Raw genomic sequence first — 15898 nt, forward strand, 5'->3', positions numbered from 1 at the left:
AGGGGAGATTAATACTGCTCCCTATAAGTCAGGGTGGAAGAGAAGGGCTGCAAGAGTGGGCAGGTTGAGCACCTGGGCCTTCTTGCATTCAGTGGGGGACGAGGTGGGCAAAGCGAACCGGGAGAAGCAGTTGCTGGCCTGTGAAGAATGGTTCGGCAGGTGACATATTTGGACCTTGTCATTAGCCTACAAGGTTGTCATGCTCAAGACCTATATTTTGGCCATGGGGAATTTCCTCAGATTTGTATTTCACCCTGCTCTACGAGTGCTGCTGAAACTGAACACGATGGCCTTCCACTTCTCGTGGGGCAATAGGATGTCCCTACCAAGTCAGGAGAAGTGTGTCTTTTCTGCTGTATTAAGAGAGGGGTTGGGGCTGGTGGGCTTTGGAGACTTTTACGGCTCTACTTTTTTGTTTTTCAATTTTCAGTGGGTGGCTGATCTGGAGGTCAGGTCAGGTCTGAGGGGAATGGAGGGGCAACCACAAGGAATGCAACTGACTCTTCAGATATTTTTTTCGAGCCCACTGGGTGCAGCACTGGGTATGGGATGGCCGATGGTGGCAGAAGGGGGAGGAGTTTAGGAAGCCCCCCTTCTAGTGTTCTTCTACTCCCACCTTACATCCTACAGGATTTTCAGTGGGTGGCTAGGTGGAAGGTGCTTGCAGGATGGCTTCAGCCGCAACAGTGGCCGCCCTCACAGCAGCGGCGGTCACAGCAGCGAGGCCCTTCCCTTCGGCTCAGTCTGAACAGAGGTCAACATACCACTGGGTGAGGCAGGCAAATTTTAGGGAGCTTCCTCTGAAGGTGAGCAACTGTCCCCAGAACTTACTGACAGGACCTTTAAAGTATTTGCAAATGTGCACGGCCGGCATGTGCAGAGCAAAGGTTGCCCAGGGGCACTGTGTCAGGCTCTGGTGCACCGTGGACAATGGACCACCTTCAGCCACCAGGTAACCCAGGATCTAAGGCAGGAATGGGGTGAGGAAGCAAGTCAAGCTGAGCAACGCAGGCAAAAATTCATCTTGCCTTCGTGGGCGTTCACAATGATGCCCTTTTTGTGTACCATGGCTGACAAAAACATCCCGGACAGAGAAGCAGCAGGCCAAAAAAAGTGCCCTTCAGGTGCTGAAGTAGTTCAGTTGGGAGAGCGTTAGAGTGAAGATCTAGAGGGCCCTGGTTCACTCCGAGGTTTTGGCATGCTCTTTGGTCCCTTTGTGTGCAGCGGTGGGCTGTTTTCTGGAAGCGCAGCAGTGCCTTTACCCGCCACGAGTCCCTCCTTTCGGGTTCCCAAGCAAGAGAAGATAGCGTGGAGTTGTGCACCAAGTTGGCCCCCCTGACCTTTCTTTCTTCTCTTGGTCTTTCTCAGCAAGGGCAAGAAAAAGAAGCTCTCCTTCTGCTGGAGTCAGAAGGGCGATGTAAGGATGACTTCCTGAGCGCTGGCTCCAGTCCTTTGCTCTACCAGCTGACCTATCAAACCACGACTTTCTCCAGGTTCACCCATTGGTATGTTCAGAATGGAGAGAGGTAACTAGTGGTGTTCCCCAATGGTCAGTCCTAGCACCAATCCTATTCAACTTATTCATAAATGATCTGGAGAAAGGGGTAAACAGTGAGGTGGCAAAGTTTGCGGACAATACTAAACTGCTTGAGATAGTTAAGACCAATGCAGACTGTGAAGAACTTCAAAAAGATCTCACAAAACTAAGTGATTGGGCAACAAAATGGCAAATGAAATTTAAAGTGGATAGATGTAAAATAATGCACATTAGAAAAAATAACCCCAACTATACATACAATATGATGGGGGCTAATTTAGCTACAACTAATCAGGAAAGAGATCTTGGAGTCATCATGGATAGTTCTCTGAAGACAACCACGCAGTGTGCAGCCACAGTCAAAAAAGCAAACAGGATGTTAGGAATAATTAAAAAAAGGATAGAGAATAAGATGGAGAATATCTTATTGCCCTTATATAAATCCATCTTGAATACTGCATACAGATGTGGTCTCCTCATTTCAAAAAAGATATACTGGCATTAGAAAAGGTTCAGAGAAGGGCAACTGAAATGATTAGGGTTTGCAACGGGTCCCATATAAGGAAAGATTAAAGAGACGAGGAATTTCCAGCTTGGAAAAGAGGAGACTAAGGGGGGATATGATAAAGGTATATAAAATAATGAGTGGTGTGGAGAAAGTGAACAAGGAAAAGTTATTTACTTGTTCCCATAATATAAGAACCAGGGGCCACCAAATGAAATTAATGGGCAGCAGGTTTAAAACAAATAGGAGATTCTTCTTCACACCGCACACAGTCAACATGTGGAACTCCTTGCCTGAGGAGGTTGTGAAGGCTAGGACTATAACAGGGTTTAAAAGAGAACTAGATAAATTAATAGGTTTCAGTGTTAGTCTGTATCAGCAAAAAAAATGAGGACTACTTGTGGCACCTTAGAGAAACAACTTTGACATCATAATCAAAAAGTCTGACAAAGGAGGTGCTGTCATCATCATGAATAGGTTGGAATATGAACGAGAGGCTGCTAGGCAGCTCTCTAACACCACATTCCACAAGTTCTTACCCTCTGATCCCACTGAGCGTTACCAAAAGAAACTACACCATCTGCTCAAGAAACTCCCTGAGCTCAAGAACAAATCTGCACAGACACACCTCTAGAATCCCGACCAGGGGTATTCTCTCTGCTACCCAAGATCCATAAACCTGGAAATCCTGGATGCCCCATCATCTCAGGCATTGGCACCCTGACGGCAGGATTGTCTGGCTATGTAGACTCCCTCTTCAGGCCCTGCGCTACCACCACTCCTAGCTATCTTTGAGACACCACTGACATCCTGAGGAAACTACAATCCTTTGCAATGCGCATCTTTCTCTCTCCCACACACAGGGTGTGTGTCTCTGTCTCTGTCTGCCATGCTGTCTCACCTCCCTCCATTTGTGCTGCCTTGTAGAGTAGGAAATTTGTAGCTCAGAGCTTGCATTAACATTGTTTGAAGACATGCAAGATGATGAGTGTTCAAAAATATGATGGGAAAAACTTTATTTAAAGAGGGGAATGTGATGTTGTATGTTAAAAGGATGGGTTAGAGAGTTCCAATTATTATGGTCTGATTCCTCACACCCCATCCTGCCTAGCCAGGAAAGTAGCAGAAATGTGATCATCAGTCAATAGAGTTCTCTGACATGAAAAGGATACATGGGGCTGTTTGTAGTTAGCTCAGCATAAAGAAAAGTGAGGGGGAAACTGCTGGCTGGGAGCTAAATATGCAGGACAAAGGGTTGGGATTCTTCTACGCTCAGATTTGTTATGTAGCTGGCAGTCTCCCAAATGATGGTCTGTTCCTTCCCTCAAAATGCAGGCTAACCCTCTCTTTTGGAACTTAAAGTTCCACAAAAGGAAAAAAATAACGAGGAAGAAAGCATAGAAGCTATGGATGTAGTTGAGAAAGGACTTGGAATGATAAAAGACCAAAGTAGAGAAAGCAGCAATGTTTCTGCCTGCTTTTGAACCAGGGACTTTTTGAGCATTAGGCAAATGTGATAACCACTACGCTACAGAAACCAGCTACTGTCACTTTGGGGCCCTTTTCTAAGACTTTCTCAGGAGCCACTACATTAGCTGATTCCCTTTGAAGAACAGGAAAACAAAGGGCACCAAGAACTTATGTTTTTTTGATGATTCAAGAAAAGGGAGTAGAATTGTCCCCCTTGGGTAGCCCCTGTTCAATTCCAGGTCAGAAAGCAAAATGCTTCTGCAAAAACATCAAGAAAATATTCTGTTTCACTTTACTTCATAAGTACAGTTGTGTGGCAATTACATGATGGCCCTAAAGTTTCATAAAAGCAAAGAACACTAAACAAAAAAGGGTGGGAAATATGGATGTATTTGAGAAAATGGCTTGGAATGAAGGAAGACAAAAATGGATCGGTAGAGATTAAAGGCAGTGTTTCCCCCTGGTTTGGAACTTCTCTCGCAACTACTGTAATAGAAAAGCTAAGCAAATGGTGTTCTATTGTTCCAAAGGAGATTGAAGTGAGGCCATTTTCTCCAGATAGAAGAAAATGGTCATGTCAGGAGTGGGATTTGAAAGCACGTCTGTATGCAGAGACCAGAACAGAACACCCAAGAGATAGGAAAAAAGAGTTTTAAAACCAATTAAGGTGGTGGGATATAATTAGTTAGATAATCATGTTACAATATGTTAGGATTGGTTAGTTAAATTTTAGTAAAATGATTGGTTAAGAAATAGCTAAGAAAAACTCAAGTTTTACTATATAGCCTGCAGTCAATCAGGAAGTGTGGGGGGGAATTGGAATTATGTTTTGCTAAGGGGTGGGGAATGGGAACAGGGACACAGGCAAGGCTCTATGGTGTCAGAGCTGGGAAGGGGGATACTGAGGAAGCAAATTGGAATCATTGCTTGCTGGAAGTTTACCCCAATAAACATTGAATTGTTTGCACCTTTGAACTTCGGGTATTGCTGCTCTTTGTTCATGCGAGAAGGACCAGGGAATAGGAGGGTGAAGGGATAAACCCTCTAACAAGTACATCTTTCACGGTGTGAAAAATCAACACACCTCGAACCAGTATAGTTAAGCTGACCTAAACCCTGCTTAGATAGTGCTAAATGAAAGGAAAGATTGTTCTGTCAATGTAGTAATTAGAGGGATGGAAAACTCCTCCACTGACTGTAGCAACTGTCTACTCCAATAGCAGTGTCACAACAGCATTTTAAGTGTATCCAGCCAGAGAGTGAAACCAGATCTGGCTCCAGTTTGGCACTGTAGATCCCCAGCACTAAGACAACAGCAATGACAATACACTAACATTCCCATAGCTGGCAGGATTTGAACCTGCATGGGGAGACCCCCATGGATTTTGAATCCATCGCTTTAACCACTCATCCACAAGTACTTGAGGTACAGTTGCTTCACAACACAATGATTCTGTTCTCACTGAATTGTCACTTCAAATTGTTTGCTCAGCCCAGCTCCCCCAGCACACTCATAGCTGTGCATTAGTCCAAGTGTGTCCATGGCTGAACAGCAAGAGTTCCTGCCCATTTTCCTTCCGGCTGGAGCATGATTAGAGTGTATTTGTGGTTAATGACATTGCTATAGATTGTTGTTCACTCCCCATTTTGACAATGCAGACAGTCCCTTTCCCATTCAAATCTCTAGCATATCATTCCAATAGCAGGGGTCAGAATTTCTCTGGGGCATTGAATTTTTTCAGGGGGTTGGTGCATGAACTCAGCCTTGCATTCAATCCTTGATGTTTCATGGACTATAACAGCAGCATAAAGAAAGAGCCGAGCCAATATCTCCCTGTCAGGGATGCAGGTACCACGTCCCCTCTGTCTGACCATCGCCATTGCAGGAGAGAAGGTTCACTGGAATCGAACGCCCTGGCTCAGACAAGAGACACAGGGAGGTTTTGCTGTTCATGGATCTGTGCAAAGGAAATTGTGTCTGTGTGTGAAATTGAGGAGGGAAATGAAACGTCCACATGGTGGCCCAGTGCCCTAATGAATGTGGGTGAAGGGCTTGGGCTGGGAAATGATTTTACAGGAGTTTGTATCAATTTATTGCCCTGATTAAAAGCTATGGCTAAAAGGCAGCCACTATTGTTAGTATTTGAACCTGCGTGGGGACACCTGAGTGGGTGTTTAGTCCATTGCCTTAACCAGGGATAGTCGATTATTTTATCAAGATCCAAATTTCTTGGTCAAGGTATAGTCAATGTCTAGACTCCAGAGCAAATAATACACTGATGATAATAAAAGGAATATAGAAAGATTTAGCGGTCATTATGGGCATAACTATGATGATTGTTTCATGTTTCAGTCTTTATATCTGGCACCACCATCTTGCCCTTTAGTCTTGTAGTTTACCAAGGGTAAAACTAAATATCTCTTCAGATACAAGGGAGTGTTTCTGTTCATTCCTGATAGCTACACAGGGGTTTCATGTAGATGCTTTCAATCCTCCGGCTCTGCCAGGATAAGTAACATTTCAGACTGTCCCTGAACTGAAGAAGGGGATGATTTTTTGACAGGTTACTCCTCCTCTTAAAGGTGTTTCTCTGGCTGGCAGCCCTGGTTCCCAGGTCTCTCCTGAGGGAAGAAAGTTTCTGTGCAAACTACCAAAACTTTTAACAGAGAGGAGGGAAAGGTGATGGCCACACGATGGGGCCAGTATGTACCACAACATGGTTCTTTTATGTGGGATGACTCTAAACACTGACAGATCTCCGCTCCCTTGTATTTGAAGAGATGTTTAGTTTTGCACTTGGGAAACCTATAAGGCTGAAACAATTTTATGGATGGTGACACTAGGATTGAAGGGTTATTTAATGTTGTAAAAATTGTTAAAAACACTTGGGTTAAACTTGAACTGCCTTTTATTAAAGGCTGATTTCCCCAGGTCAGTTCCATAAGCTCTGCTAGAAACGCCCTGAGTTCTCTCATGCCTCGGTGGGAACTAAAGGGAATCGTCCCATGCTGCCCTTGGCTCCAGGCTGATTTCTCTGGGGAGGGGATGTAGAATTGATTTGTTTGCTGTTGAGAAAGGAGCCAGGCCAGTTCTCAGGGAACGAGAACTCCCAGCATCTTCCCAGCCCAATCCAGACTGCTGCCCTGCCCCAGCCTCTGTCCCCTGGGGGCCCTGCAGGTTTGACTCTAAAGCGTGCAGGGAGCATCAGCTAAGGCAGAGGACAGCCTGGACTTGGCAGATGTTAGGAGCACAGCACCAGAGGCCTATACTAGCTCCCTCCTCAGCAGAAAACAATCAGACCCCACCCGCACCCCGGGACAGCAGCCTGGAGCCAAGGGCAGTGCCAAGTGGGGGGTTCTCTTTTTTCTCTTCCTGGGGTGAGCAGACACCTGGGGCAGAGCCATTGGAACTGAATTGGGAACCAGCTTTTAATAACAGGGAGCTCAAGTTCAGACTAATTTTGCTACAATTTTCTTTATAATGTAAAATAATTGAAAGGTAAACGGGCAGGAATTATTGAAACTTTTTTCTCCTAGTGTTCCCGGCCATAGAAAGGAATGGCTTTTTGGCTTTTCATAATACGGGAGTCAGGTTCGTTCACTGTTCAGAATCAAGGTGCACAGAAGCCTGTTGTGTTTCATTTCTTAGGTTCTGCTGCCATCGTGTGGCCATTTCCTTCCTCTCCTTTCTGTCCAAAGCGCAGAGCCCAATTCCTCCAGGGAGAGAAGGACATCTTTCTTCTTTCCTTCCTGACCAGCCCCCTTCCTTGGATAGCCCTTTGCTGGGATCTCAGTGGGGAACAACCATTTCTGAGGATTAATTTAACACCATTTTGCTGTTGATATATAGATTTTACAGCCAGACTAGATCACAATGTACCTCTGCTCTGACCATAGGCGTGCGCAGAACATTTAATTAGGGTGTGCACCCATGGAATTTTTTTTTAAAGGCGAACATCATAAAGGTTGGGGTGTGGGAAGGGGTGTGGGGTGTTTGTGGGGGTGCAGTGTGCAGGGAGGGGCTCAGGGCAAGGGATTGGGGCAGAGGAGGGGTGCGGGCTGTATGAGGGGGCTCAGGGAAGGGGGTTGGGGTGCAGGAGGGGTGCGGCAGGGGGCTCAGGACAGGGAGTTGGGGTGCAGGAGGGGTGTGGCAGGGGGCTCAGGACAGGGAGTTGGGGTGCAGGAGGGGTACAGGGTGCAGGCAGGGGGCTCAGGGCAGGGAGTTGGGGGGCAAGGTGCAGGCAGGGGGCTCAGGGCAGGAGGTTGGGGGCCAGGGGGCAGGAGGGGGCTCAGGGCAGGGGGGCAGGGAGTTGGGGTGCAGGAGGGTAGGCTGTTTGCAGACAGGCCCAGGGTTGGGGATCTGGGCTCCCCCGTCCCGGCGGGAAGGCTCGGGGGCCAGGCAGAGAGGGCCAGGCTTGGCGCTTGGGGCCAGGCCAGGCAGAGGCAGACGGGGCGGATAGCAGCAGGGCCGGGCTGCTCCCGGAGCTGGATTCAAGGCCGAGGGAGCCGGGCCGGAGCCCCCGAACAGCACCAGGAAGCTGAGCTCACAGCCGCGCTCCGGGGGGTCCTGTGGGCTGGGCTCGCCCCCTGCTCCAGGCCTGCTGGCTTCCAGGCCCCACTTAAGGTGGCTGGGCTCGGGGGTGGCCTGACCCCCCCAGGCGGTGCCCAGGCCCACGGCCAGTGCTGGGAGCCGCAGGTGGGTTTGGGGCCCCGGGCGCTGGAGGGGGGCTGCCGCAGCCCCCGTGAGCTCCACGGGCCACCTTAAGCGGCTGTGTTGGTGCTGCTGGGTGGGAAGCTGCCAGCGCACATGGGGCTGTTAAAGCAGCCAGGCCAGGCCCTGAGGAAGGGGAACCCGGCTCAACAGGGTGGGGGCGGGGTGCAGGAGGGGTTCGGGGTCTGGCCCAGCGCCGCTTAGCCGCAGCGGCGCACTCCCTGCCTGCCAGGGCCCCATGTTGCTCACCACGTCCCCGTGCAGCCCTGAGGGAAGCGGGGAGGGGGGCAGCACAGGGCTCTGCACGCTGCCATTGCCACGCCTCCAGGTACCTCCCCCGAAGCTCCCATTGGCCGCAGTTCCCCGTTCCCGGCCAATGGGAGATGCGGGGGGCGGTGCCTGAAGCAACCCTCCCACCAGCCCCAGGGCCGTGGTGCCATGCCGGCTGCTTCTGAGAGGGCATTAGGGTGTGCCAGGACACACCCGGCACACCCCGTGCACACACCTATGGCTCTGACCTGATTCATAACAGAGTCCAGAGAATTTTACCCAGTGACTCCTACATCCACCCCAAAATCTTCTGGCTGAAGGAGGAGGGTTCATTCAGAAAGTCATCGTGTTTGGATGTAAAGGTGTGAAATGATGGGAAAATTGGCCCCTCTTTCAAGTTTAAATTTTGTAACTTCTACATCTAGACCGGGGTGTCCAACCTGAGCATGAGAAGGAGCCAGAATTTACCAATGTACACTGCCAAATGTACACCTTTGTATGCAACTACTGAGACAATTGTGAACCTTCCTATCATTATCATTATCACTTTGAAATAATGATGATGATGTACACTTGGCTCTATATCCCAGTGTGCCCTGGACTTCTACAGGTTGCATTCGCCAATCCAAACATTTGGCACTTGCAGATGGGTACCTCTGTATTGTGCCTGATTCTTGTACAGCTATGAAAGGCTGATAGATGCTGATATTTCCCCCTCTTTTTAACAAGCACTAATACCAAGCCTGGCTAAGGCTGGGAAGAGAAAGAGAGAGCAGCAAGTTTCCCCTATTGTTTCCTGCTCACTTTTTCTTGACTAGTTTCTCCTCTGCACCAACTTGCTTGTTTTTCTTGTGATCCTGGCTAGCTCAGTTGGTCGAGCATCAGACTTTTAATCTGAGGGTCCAGGGTTCAAGTCCCTGAGCAGGTAACAAATTACTCAACAAGATCTTAAAAATCTATCTTTTTGGAGTCCTCTTTGATGTTACTTTTTCCTCTTCAGGATTTTGCCTTTCCTAAGAAGGGCCTTTGTGTGTGTGGGATTGAAGGGGCAACTTCCTGACATCCCCTCTGTCCTCGCAGGCTGGAGGAATAAAGGCCTTTGGGCATATAGCTTATTCCTCCCCTGCACACACACACACACAGAGAATATCCCCAAGGAATGAGAATCACCTGCTGCCTTCCCCTGTCCTGCTGGATCCCCAAATGAGGATGCTCTTCAGCCCGAACACACGTCCCCTCTATTCCCAGTGCCCCTGAGTCCTAACCCACAGGCCCTCCTATGCACACTGCTCCTCACTTCCAACCAGAGCCTACTCCTCTTCACCCTTCTCCTCTGTCCCAACCCACAGTCTTCTCCTACTCCCAGTGCCCCTCAATCCCAACCCACAGCCCCCTCCACCTCACACTGCCGTTCAATCCCAACCCCCAGTCCCTCCTCCTCCTGCTGCTCCTCAATCCCAACCCATGGCTCCCTCCTTCCCTCCAGCAGCAGGTGCTTCAGACCCCCTCAGGAAGTTTTTCTTGCAAGGTTTTGTGTATGAGTCTGCATGTGGATTTTACAGTATGTTGGAAATATGTTGGATTGCTTGCCGAAATGATCACTTTGGGCTGGTCTTGGTTTCCCAGTCTCCTTGTTATTGGGGCAGGAGAAATAAAGGGTTGTTATCCTTGTTGTGTGAATTGAGGGCAGCAGAACTGTGCTTGGCAGACCCCGACTGAGGAACTCACCCTCAATTCAATAGCACTTGCTAGGCAGGGGACATGGGTTCCAAAGCCAAGTGGGCTGGGTCCTGGGTCCTACTACTAAAATTTAGGTGTTAGATCAACTTAAGGACACGGTGGCTGTGGAGGGATGAGTGAGTCCCTAGACAACATAGTGAGTTCGGTACCTTCTTTTTCCCCCCTTTTCCACCCAGGATGGGAGGTGAACTCTACAGATGCACCTCTGGGCTTACACTAACTAAGGACAACAACTGTGAGTGGGGTGCAGAGAGAGGATGGCTCATGTAAAAGGACTTTTGGTTACTGGACTTAAGAACCTGAGGGAAAAGGACACTGCCCAGCTTATTTGAGGGCGGGTCTTTTCCTTGTAGTTTATGTTTATGTGTTGGGGCTGCTGACATGACTTCTACTAACCCTGGCCTTACATTGCAATGTAGCCAGACCCTGAGAGTGCATCTATACTGTGATAAAAGCCCTGTGGCCCGGCTGGCCTGGATCATCTGACTTGGGGTCCTGGGGCTCAGGCTGTGAGGCTAAAAACTGCAGTGTAGGCATTTGGGCTCAGACTGGGTGTGTTTATGACAGTGTAGACATCATGTTAGGGTACGTCCACACTGCAATGAAACACCCAGGGCTGCCCCATGCCAGCTCAGGCTCCCAGGGCTTGGGCTGTGGGGTGGTAAATTTGCAGTGTAGACATCTCGGCTCAGGCTCAATACCGGGCTCTGGGACCCCACAAGGTTGGGAGGGAGTTTAGGAAGCAAAAAAGGTAAAATGTCAGTGGAGTATTACTGTGGACTGAATGGCATTTCTTCATTGATTTGTCTGCTTTGGGGCAGGGACAATAACACGTCCTGCTGCATTTGTTATTTCATAGGGTGGTTTGGGATTTTCATTCTCAGACACGGTGCATGAAGCAGGACTCAACCCTGGTGTAAACTAAATGAGCCACCTACAGATTCTGGCAGCCACAATGAGCCATTTGGTGTGAGAGCCCAGACCTGCCCCTGTCCCGGAGGAAGGGGGTCGTCTGCGAGGGGCTTGGAACACTGACCTATCAGCTCTTAATTCCCAAACTTTCAGTAACCCTATTATCAGTGCCTGTGAGTGTAATTTAAACCATAAAAACAGCCACACTGGGCTAGACCAAAGGTCCATCTAGCTCTGTATTTTGTCCTCTGACAGTAGCCAATACCAGGTGCCCTAACAACCAGTCAACAAGGCACCACTGGGAATTGAACCCAGGATCTCCTGTTTACAAAACAGGTGCTTTAGCCAGCTAAGCCATGGTGCCTACCTATGGCTAAAGCACAGTGTTTTCCCACAGCTGACTCCCCACCATCCCCACCAGGGCCTGACAAATGTTGCTTGTGTTTGGATTCTGCAAAGCAGAGGAGCAGGTGAAGTTTTCCTTGCAAGCTATGTGTGTGTGTGTGAATCTTTGGCCCGGTCTGCACTACAAAGTTATTTCAGCATCATTATATTGCTCAGGAGTGTGAAAAACACACTACGCTCCCTCGGTCACCAGCTTTTGGGTGGTGTACAGACTGATAGGGCTGTCTGCAGGCACCAGCTCAGCAAGCAGGTGCTTGGGGCGGCCAAGGGGAAGGAGTGGCATGTTGGGCTCTTTGGCGGCAATTCGGCAGCGGGTCCCTCGGTCCCTCTTGGAGGGAAGGACCTGCCGCCGAATTGCCACTGAAGAAGAAAGCGGCACGGTGGAGCTACTGCCGAATTGCCGCCGATTGCTGTTGTTGTTTTTTCACCGCTTGGGGCAGCAAAAACCCTGGAGCCGGCCCTGCACACTGCAATGCCACATCTGGCGACAAAACCTGCCCTGTTTTGGTGACAAAATAAAACCATCTTGACGAGAGGCCTAGAGCTTTTTGCAGCAAACTTAAAGCGACAAATTGTCAGTGTAGACACTACCGTTCATTATAGCACCATAACTGGCCTCCGCCAGTATCCCACAATGCCCGCCGTGAACTCGCCTGCCCTGTATTCCTGCTATAGAGGCCTGGCCCCTCCCCTTTCATCTCTCCGGGAAGCTCTGACAGCTGAGCCTGCTGCTCTGCAAATCACTGCTGTGGAATGCGGCTCCCCCGCACTGCAAACACAGAGCCGGGTGGCGGATGCTTCCTTACAGTGTGTGGGGGGCCATTGGCATCCGAGCTGTGGCATCCCCCATGACACCCCTTTCCTAAGGCCCCTCACTCACTCCACCCCTTCTCCCTGAGGCCCCCAACCGCACACCGCCCCTTCTCCCTGATGCCTCATCCTACTCCTCCCCCCGAGGCCACACCCACAGAATGCCTCTTCCCCCCAAGACTCCATCCTGTACACCCTTCTGTCGTTCATCCTTATGGCTTGTAAAAGTAGTGGGGCCATGGCCCTTTAAACCCCCATGATCCAGCACCCCTGACACAGAGCCAGGCAGGTAGCAGCATGTGTGTGTGTGACAGAGACTGCTGTGCTGAGCTGTGCCAGTGAGGGAAGTGGGGGCTGGTGTCGGGGCTGTCCCCCTCCCTCTGCCTCAGGACTGAGGTGTCCCCCTCCCCCTGCCTTAGGACTGGTTGCTTCCAGCAGCTATCTGAACTTAGAGACAGCGTGCCGACACACTCACTCTTCTCTAATGCACACACTCCCTCTCCCCCCACACACACAGTCTCTGCCCCGCCACACACACTTCAGTTGAAAAGTGGCTGGCAATGTAGTAGAATGCCCATGGAACAATGGGATAGAGAAACCTCCATCATGTGATGCTGTACCGGCTGATGAGACATTGCAAACCCTCCCCAAAGCACCTTGCAGCCAGTTGCACAGTGGGATAGCTACCCACAGTGCACTGCTCTCTGTGGCGATCCAAGGATGTGCTCTGGTGACACAAGCCGCATAGTGTGGACACGCAACAGCGGTTTAATTAAAAGGCTTTAACTAAAGCCACATAACTCGGTAGTGTAGACATAGCCTGAGGCCTGGTCTACACTACGAGTTTAGGTGGAATTTAGCAGCGTTAAATTGAATTAAGCCTGGACACGTTCACACGACAAAGTCCTTTTTTTCGACTTAAAGGGCCCTTTAAACCAGTTTCTTTACTCCACCTCCGACGAGGGGATTAGCGCTAAAATCGGCCTTAGCGGGTGGGAATTGGGGTAGTGTGGATGGAATTTGACGTTATTGGCCTCCGGAAGCTATCCCACAGTGCTTCATTGTGACCGCTCTGGACAGCACTCTCAACTCAGATGCACTGACCAGGTAGACAGGAAAAGCCCCGTGAACTTTTGAATTTCATTTCCTGTTTGCCCAGCGTGGAGAGCACAGGTGACCACGCAGAACTCATCAGCACAGGTAACCATGATGGAGTCCCAGGATCGCAAAAGAGCTCCAGCATGGACCGAACGGGAGGTACGGGATCTGCTCGCCATATGGGGAGATGAATCAATGCTAGCTGAACTCCGTAGCAGTAAACGAAATGGCAAAATATTAGAAAAGGTCTCAAAGGCCATGAAGGACAGAGGCAATAACAGAGACGCACAGCAGTGCTGCCTGAAAATTAAGGAGCTAAGGCAAGCCTACCACAAAGCCAGAGAGGCAAACGGAAGGTCCAGGGCAGAACCGCAGACATGCTGCTTCTACGCGGAGCTGCATGCGATGCTAGGGCTTGCAGCCATCACTACCTCAACCATGTGCTATGACTCCGTCAATGGAGAAACACACAGGGAAGCGGGTTCGGAGTACGAGGAAGATGTGGATGAAGACAATGAAGATAGATCACAGCAGCAAGGAAGCGGAGAAACCGGTTTCCCCAACAGCCAGGATATGTTTATCACCCTGGACCTGGAACCAGTAACCCCCGAACTCACCCAAGGCGTACTCTGAGGGCACACAGGGGACCTCTGGTGAGTGTACCTTTGTAAATATTACACATGGTTTAAAAGCAAGCGTGTTTAATGATTAATGATTAATTTGCCCTGGCAATCGCGGCCAGTACAGCTACTGGAAAAGTCTGTTAATGTGTATGGGGATGGAGCGGAAATCCTCCAGGGACATCTCCAGAAAGCTCTCCTTCATGTACTCCCAAAGCCTTTGCAAAAGGTTTCTGGGGAGGGTTGTCTTATCCCGTCCGCCATGGTAGGACACTTTACCACGCCAGGCCAGTAGCACGTAGTCTGGAATCATTGCATAACAAAGTATGGCAGCGTATGGTCCCGGCATTTGCTGGCATGCAGACAACATCCATTCCTTATCGCTCTTTGTTATCCTCAGGAGAGTGATATCATTCACAGTCACCTGGTTGAAATGGGGTGATTTTATTAAAGGGACATTCAGAGGTGCCCGTTCCTGCTCGGCTGAACAGAAATGTTCCCCGCTGTTAGCTACGCGGTAGGGGGGAGGGGTGAAGTGATCATCCCAGAGAATTGTGTGTGTGTGGGGGGGGGGTAGTTGGGTTTGTGCTGGATGTTAACCCGGAAACCGCAGCCCCTCCTTTTACATTGCAAACCCATTTTAAATGGCCAACCCAACGGGTGCTTGGTATGGGAAATGAGGGTGCTACTGTTTGAAACCATTCCCACATGTTAAGAAGGTTAATAAAGCCAAAAGACTGTGGCTTACCATGGCTGCCTGCAAGCCGAAATCTGTTGCCTGGCACTGCGTGAGTGATCTCTCACACCAAACCGGCAGGCCCTCAATATAAGAGGAAAAATGCAACCTTGTAACGAAAGCACATGTGCTGTGTAATGTGAACAGAAAAATGTAACGTGAAAGAGTGTACCCATTGTTCTCTAAAATGTGTCTTTTTTAACCACCTCTCCCTTCTTCTCCACCAGCTGCAAATGTTTCTCCTTCGCAGAGGCTAGCGAAGGTTACAAGGAGAAAACGACGGACTCGGGATGATATGTTCTCGGAGCTCCAGATGTCCTCCCACGCTGAAAGAGCACAGCAGAATGCGTGGAGGCAGTCAATGACTGACTACAGAAAAGCACAGTATGAACAAGAGGAGAGGTGGCGGGCTGAATGGCGGGATGAAAAGAGCAAGTGGCGGGCTGAAGATGATAGGTGGCATCAGCTTGCAGACAGAAGGCAAGAGTCAATGCTCCGGCTGCTGGAGCATCAAACTGATATGCTCCAGCGTATGGTTGAGCTGCAGGAAAGGCAGCAGGAGCAAAGACCACCGCTACAGCCCCTGTGTAACCAACAGCCCTCCTCCCCAAGTTCCATAGCCTCCTCATCCAGACGCCCAAGAACACAGTGGGGGGGGCCTCCGGCCACCCAGTCACTCCACCCCACATGATTGTCCAAACATCAGAAGGCTAGCCTTCAATAAGAGTTAAAGTTTTAAACTGCAGTGTGTCCTTTTCCTTCCCTCCTCCCCCACCCCTCCCAGGCTACCTTGGCAATTATCCCCCTAGTTGTGTGATGAATTAATAAAGATTGCATGAATTAGAAGTAACAATGACTTTATTGCCTCTGCAAGCAGTGCTCGAAGGGGGGAGGGGAGGGTGGGGTGGTTGGTTTACAGGGAAGTAGAGTGAACCGGGGGGGGGGGGGCGGAGGATTCATCAAGGAGAAACAAACAGAGGTTTCACACCGTAGCCTGGCTAGTCACAAAACTAGTTTTCAAAGCTTCACTGATTCGCACCACGCCCTGCTGTACTGTTCTAACCGCCCTGGTGTCTGGCTGCGC

General features: G+C 49.8%; 2 non-coding genes across 2 annotated transcripts; one reads left to right on the plus strand and one right to left on the minus strand.

Moving 5' to 3' along the window:
* Positions 1 to 9348: 9348 nt before the first annotated feature.
* Positions 9349 to 9422, plus strand: TRNAK-UUU (transfer RNA lysine (anticodon UUU)). The gene has a single exon. It is a non-coding gene; the product is annotated as a tRNA-Lys (tRNA).
* Positions 9423 to 11435: 2013 nt separating this feature from the next.
* On the minus strand, positions 11436 to 11509 carry TRNAT-UGU (transfer RNA threonine (anticodon UGU)). The gene has a single exon. It is a non-coding gene; the product is annotated as a tRNA-Thr (tRNA).
* Between the last annotated feature and the right edge of the window lie 4389 nt (positions 11510 to 15898).

The sequence above is a fragment of the Malaclemys terrapin genome, chromosome 15, assembly GCF_027887155.1.
Source record: "Malaclemys terrapin pileata isolate rMalTer1 chromosome 15, rMalTer1.hap1, whole genome shotgun sequence".
Lineage (NCBI taxonomy): Eukaryota > Metazoa > Chordata > Testudines > Emydidae > Malaclemys > Malaclemys terrapin.